The following is a 6,789-nucleotide window of genomic DNA, read 5'->3' as shown; positions in this document are numbered from 1 at the left end:
TCTGAACTGTCACTGAGGCGAACGCAGAAGAGTGTGCTAAGATGGGCTTTCTATAGACGCCGCTTCCCGCGTGGCAAGTCCTAAGCTGGGCCATGGGACAGGCTTGTTCCCCCAACGTCGAGCAGGCAGCTCACTAGGTGTGCCTTGATGACCCACAAGTATATGGGATCAATTGTAGTCCTTTTGATAAGTATGAGTGTCGAACCCAACAAGGAGCAGAAGGAAATGACAAGCAGTTTTCACCAAGGTATTCTCTACAAGCACTGAAATTATCGGTAACAGATAGTTTGATAGCAAGGTAATTTGTAACAAGTAACAAGTAGCAACAGTAACAAAGGTGCAACAAGGTAGCCTGGTCCTTTTTATAGCAAAGGACGGGTTGGAACGTTCTCTTATAATAAGCAAAACGTTCTTGAGGAGATGGGAATTATCGTCTAGTCACTTTCATCAGGTTTATTTGATTCGCTTTCACTACTTTGATAATTTGATATGTGGGTGGACCGGTGCTTGGTTGTTTTTCTTACTTGAAAAAGCCTCCCACTTTTGATTACCCCCTCTTTCAAGCATCCACAACTACAAAAGGAGAATTAAGATAAATCTAACCTTAGCGTGAAACATATGGGTCCAAATCAGCCCCTTACAGAATAACACATAAACTAGGGTTTAAGCTTCTGTCACTCTAGCAACTCATCATCTAATTACTACTTAACAATGCCTTCCCTTAGGCCCAAGTATGGTGAAGTGTCATGTAGTCGACGTTCACATGACACCACTAAAGGATGCAACAACATACATATCATCAAAATATCGAATGAATACCAAATTCACATGATTACTTATAACCGAACTTCTCCCATGTCCTCAGGAACAAAAGTAACTACTCACAAATCATATTCATGTTCAAGATCAGATGGGTATTGAATATCATTAAGAATCTGAACATATAATTTTCCACCAAATAAACCAACTAGCATTAACTACAAGATGTAATCAACACTACTAGCAACCCACAAGTACCAATCTAAGGTTTTGAGACAGAGATTGAATACAAGAGATGAACTAGGGTTTGAGATGAGATGGTGCTGGCAAAGATGTTGATGAAGATTGGTCCTCCCACAATGAGAGGATCGTTGGTGATGACGATGGCTTCGATTTCCCCCTCCCGAAGGGAAGTTTCCCCGGTGGAATTGCTCTGCCGAAGAGCGAAAGTGCTCCTTCCCAGGTTCCGCCTTGAGACGGCGGCGCTTCATCACGAAAGCCTTTCCTTTTATTTTTTTTTCTAGGTAAAAACACCTCATATAGCAGAAGATGGGCACCGGAGGCCTGCCAAGGAGCCCACATGCTCATAGGGCGCGCCCCCTGAGCTTGTTGCTCTCTGATGGCCCCCCTCCTGGTATTTCTTCCACCAATTTTTTTATATATATTTCAAAACAATTATACATAAATTTTTAGGTCATTTGGATTTGTGCACAATAACTATCTCTAATATAGCCCTTTCCGGTCTAGAATTCCATCTGTCGGCAATCTCCCTCTTCATGTGAAACTTGTAAAATAAGAGAGAAAAGGCATAAGAATTGTATCATAAAGTGAAATAATTATCCAAAACATAATAAATAACAGTAGGAAAACATGATGCAAAATGGACGTATCAACTCCCCCAAGCTTAGACCTCGCTTGTCCTCAAGCGAAAACTGAAATCGATAATCATGACCACATATTCAGAGAGAGAGGTGTTGATAAAAACAAAATGCGGACATGAAAGCATCATGCCCATTATTATAACAACAACATGTCATCATAAAAATTATCATGAATAAGTGACAATTCGTTCACAAGATAAATTATAAAGCATAAACTTCATTGAAAACTAACAAACTATGACCTGGTCACTGAAGCAATTGCACTTTATCATATTATCAGAAAGAGTCTATGTAAGAGCTTTCTTTTGCAAGTTCACATACTCAACTATCATTTAGTCTTCTATGATTGCTGACACTCACGACATACTTATGGAGCAAAACTTTCAGTTAGACACATAGAAAGACATGGACTTATAGTTTTGCCTCTCGACTTATTTACCTCAAGAGTAATGTCAATAATAATAACTCATGATCATCTACATTCAGTTGGATATATATGCCTAGATCTTTCCCTACCACATGATGCTTGTCAAGAGAGAAAATAAAAACGGAATAGAGAAGAACACTTATGCAAGTAAATACATAAGGTAAAAGATTGACCCTTCGCAGAGGGAAGCAGAGGTTGTCATGCTATTTTTATTTTGGATGTGCAAACTCTTAATGTATAGGAATGCCAGTTTATATTGCCCCTTGTGATAGCCACCTTTATTAAGAGGTATGTTGCTTTTATTTCTTCACCATCACAAGTTCATACAAAGCTTAGTTTCCCTTACAATAAAAGATCATACATAATTAGGAGCAATTTTTATTGCTTTTGCACCGATGGCAACTTACTTAAAGGATCTTATTCAATCCATAGGTAGATATAGTGGACTATCATGGCATGAACCAAGGTTCAAGGATTTTGGATGCACAAGTAGTATCTCTACTTAGTGCGGATTTTTGGCTAGCAAAAGATAGTGAGCAAGCACCACATGTTAGAGGATCCATGACAATATAACTTGTATGTGAATATAAGCAAACATAACTCATTACGTTGTCTTCCTTGTCCAACGTCCACTATTTGACATAGAGTATTTTAAAGGGGGCTCACTATCGGTGTCAAAACCGACCGATCTCGCGTAGGGGGTCCCGAACTGTGCGTCTGAGGATCGAAGGTAACATGAGACAAGGGACATGATGTTTAACTAGGTTCGGGCCCTCTTAATGGAGGTAATACCCTACTTCCTGCTTGATTGACTTTGATGAGTATAGGTGTTACAAGAGTTGATCTACCTCGAGATTGCAATGGCTAAAACCCTAGATGTCTAGCCTATATGACTATTCTTGCCTCTATGGACTAAACCCTCCGGTTTATATAGACACCGGAGGGGCCTAGGGTTACATAGAGTCAGTGTACAGAGAAAGGAATCTTCATATCCGAATGCCAAGCTTGCCATCCACAGAAAGGAGAGTCCCGTCCGGACACGGGGGAAGGCCTTCTATCTTGTATCTTCACGGCCCATCGGTTCGGCCCATGTCTCATAGCCCGAACGCCCGGGGACCCCCTAATCCAGGTCTCCCTCAGTAGCCCCTGAACCAGGCTTCAATGACGATGTGTCCGGCGCGTAGATTGTCTTCGACATTGCAAGGCGGGTTCCTCCTCCGAATACTCCAAGGTAGCTGAACAAAAGAACTATATCCGACTCTGTATAATCAGTTACAACTCTGAACCACAAAGGTGAAATACTTAAACAAAACAAGCCATGCCCACTGACGGATTTTTCGGCGAGATGTTATGTTCTGGCCTTATCACTGTTTCGAACCGTTTTGTGGCCTCCCACTCCGCGCCTTGAGGCGCGGCCTCTATTGACACGTCTTGTCAAAACAAAGATCATGTCCCCTTATTGCGGGATTCTCATCAATACGGATTTGGGTAATCCAACCGTGTTGTTCGCATGACCCCTTGGGAATAGGCGAGCTTTAAGGCCCGTGAGGGGGGGGGGGCGTTTGCTATTCACTGCCTTTATAAGAGGATAAGAACCTACCTTCTTACCTCATGCCTTCTTCCTCCTCTGTCCATCCATCCTCGAGCTCCAGCGCCCAAGTTTCGATCTTTTCCATTGCCGCCAAACACTCCAACCATGTTCGGATCCGTCTCACAGGGCAAGTGGATGGCTTCCTCCGTCACGGATAGGAACATCAAGGAACTCTGGGAAGCGGGATACTTAGCCGCAGACATCACCCACCGGCTCCCTGCCAAAAAGCAGATCATCCCTACTACGGAGCCTAATGAGAGGGTAGTGTTCATCCCTCACTTTCTCCGTGTACTAGGGTTTCCTCTCCACCCTTTCGTCAGAGGCCTCATGTTCTATTACAGGCTAGATTTCCACGATCTAGCCCCAAATTCCTTCCTCCATATTTCGGCATTCATCGTCGTGTGCAAGGCACTCCTCCGCATTCCTCCCCACTTCAGCCTATGGCTTAAAGTATTCAACATGAAGCCAAAGGTGGTTGATGGAAAGCACACAGACTATGGAGGCGCCAGGTGAGCAAGCTCTCGAACGTCACCTGGCTAAGAGGAGCCTTTGTGGAGACTGCCAATATATGGCACCAGGAGTGGTTCTACATCACCGAACCCCGCGGTGCCAACTGGGCGGGCACTCCTTAGTTCAGATCCGGACCCCCGATGCAGCTTGCATTATGGATAAACAAGGGTCTGGATTGGACGTCGACCGATGAGGTGATGATGCTACAGAAACGCATCAAGAATATAATGGAGAAGAACACCAGCCTTGCTGATGTGGTCCAGGTGATGCTTTTTCGCCGGATTCTCCCCTGCCAGCTCCGGACTCTCCACATCTGGGAGTTCAATCCGGCTAGCCCTCGGACTCTGCAACGATTCTTTAGCAAGATGCATGAAGATCTAGAGGCTGCTCTTCAAGGCCCATAAGTCATGGCCGGAGCCGACCGAAGACATCGGCCTCGACTGTGCTCATCCTGCCACTCCCATAAGTTCTCGGATTTCCGAACCATGATTTCAACTTGAAAACCCAAATGGGTATACTGAGCCTTCCATTCTTTCCTCAGGGCTAGACAAATAAGGCGGAGTGGATCCAATGCCTGGCTCCGCTGCCCAAAGATCCAGCCATTCCTCTTCCGACGAAGATGCTGGTCCCGGCGCCGTACCAGGCGTCGGAGAAGAAGGCCAAGAAGAAGGGTAAGGGGACCAGAGGCGGCCTTTGCCGAAAAGGTACTTTGGATGTTGCGTCCGAGGATGCCGAAGCCCTCTCCTCCCATGAGAGGGACGATGATGAGGAGGAGGAAGAGGAGGAGAGCGATTCTCCCCTTAAGGGGGGAAAGAGGAAAATGACGGCCTCTTGGGACTTAGAGGCAGAGGCGTCCAAGAAAGGGAAGATTTCCCTTTCGGATGATTCAGAATCGGACACCGAAGCCATCCCCGAGTGGCACCCTAGGCCGAAGCCCCTGGCCGAATCGTAAGTATCCAAGGAAACTGTACATATATCCGGTTTTATGTTTTGCTGGTTTAATACGTTGAATTGCGTGCTGCAGTCCGGCTCGCGATCTTCCCCAACAATCATCGTCTTTTGGGAATTCGCTGGGGCCGGACATGATGGAGAGCGAGACGCCTCTGCAGGCCTCCCTACCTACTGCCATGGACAACACCTAAGTGTTGTCCCGAAGAACCTCTCCAGGCCATGGAGAGGTGCGGGAGGCCGTCAAGACGGTGCCATAGGGTAGTACCTCAGCTGCCGAAGACATGGGGGAACCAACCCCCATGGAGACTAGCGACGGGGACCATGCTCGATTTGATCCCCAACCGACTATCATTCCGGAGACCCGCACGGCTCCAGAATCAAGCGAGCGGCCTCCTTTGAGAGAAGGGGGCGCTTCACATCCACCGGTGACCTCTGTCAATCCATTGGCGCCAGACATTCTGGTGGAAGCGCTCTAGCGTGCTTCCATTGTGGAGGAACACCGTACCCTTATGGGTACGGTGGTTGAAAAGGTTCGGTCCGCTAAAAATGGATTAAGTGAAGCCTGTACCAGCCTACTAACAGGCTTTGAAGTATGTGAAACAATATTTTCTAGCTGCTTTGCGTATGCAAGAAATATGCCTGTGTATAGATAGTATCCCCTGAGACTTTGTTCAGCTCTTGCCAAGAAGGGCCGAATAGAGGATCGATTAGTATTCGCAGGAGATAACATATGTGTCTATTTTGATAAACAGGCTTCACGATTAGCGGTAACCACACAAGCTGCCGAATTGTCCGAACTTAAGGAGAGGCTGGAGCGGGCTGATGAAGAGCTCATCCGCACTAATAAGCGGTTTGAGGAAGAGCAAGGTATGTGGTACCTATACATACCTGCGATGATATGAGCTCTGATTGGTTATGTTGCTGAGTTTTATGGTTATAGTCATAGTGAATGCCTCTGAGGTCAAATTCCTCAAGAGCGCACTAGCCGAGGCCAAAAAGGAGGCGGAGGAGGAACGAGCCGCCCGCCGAATACATGAAGCGAGGTTGGATGAAGTCCAACAAGATCTCAAGGATGCCATAAACAAATGTGAGTCCCTGGGGCGCAAGGATTTGGATCGAGACTCCGAACTTACTAAGGCCCTCCAAAGCGCGAAGGAGGCCCGGGTTGAAGCCCAAGGCGCCTGCCGGGAGATCCAAGAGGCGAGGCAGATAGCGGCGGGTAAGGCCTTTAATATGCAAAGCAAATTTGTAAGGAGAAGATACATCTTACTGACTCGGGTTTGGAGTTCTCCAGGAGCGTTTGCAGATCTGCCTGGAGTGTTGCTGACGCTGCGGAGTTCTTCCGAGCCGAAGAGGGGAGCTCAACGGAGAAGCTGTTCTGGTCGCAGTACCTTGCGCCAGAGCATCTAGTGGCCCTCAGCGATCAGCTGAAGCAGTTGACCAAACTGCATAGGGTGGCCGGATTGGCCGTGGAGGATGTTATAGTCCGTCTTTGGCCAGCCGAGCCCATACCCAACAGCTGCTTCGGACTTGTGTAGCGGCTAGTCACTGCCTGTCCCCGGCTTGACGCCATAAAGCGGTCGGTCTGTATCGAAGGTGCCCGGATGGCCTTCGCCCGTGTCAAGGTGCAGTGGCCGAAGATGAATGCCACCAAGCTTGCAACCGAGGGG

Source organism: Triticum dicoccoides, chromosome 4A, assembly GCF_002162155.2.
Source record: "Triticum dicoccoides isolate Atlit2015 ecotype Zavitan chromosome 4A, WEW_v2.0, whole genome shotgun sequence".
In the NCBI taxonomy this organism is placed as follows: Eukaryota; Viridiplantae; Streptophyta; class Magnoliopsida; order Poales; family Poaceae; genus Triticum; species Triticum dicoccoides.
Note: the sequence above shows the minus strand (reverse complement) of the source record.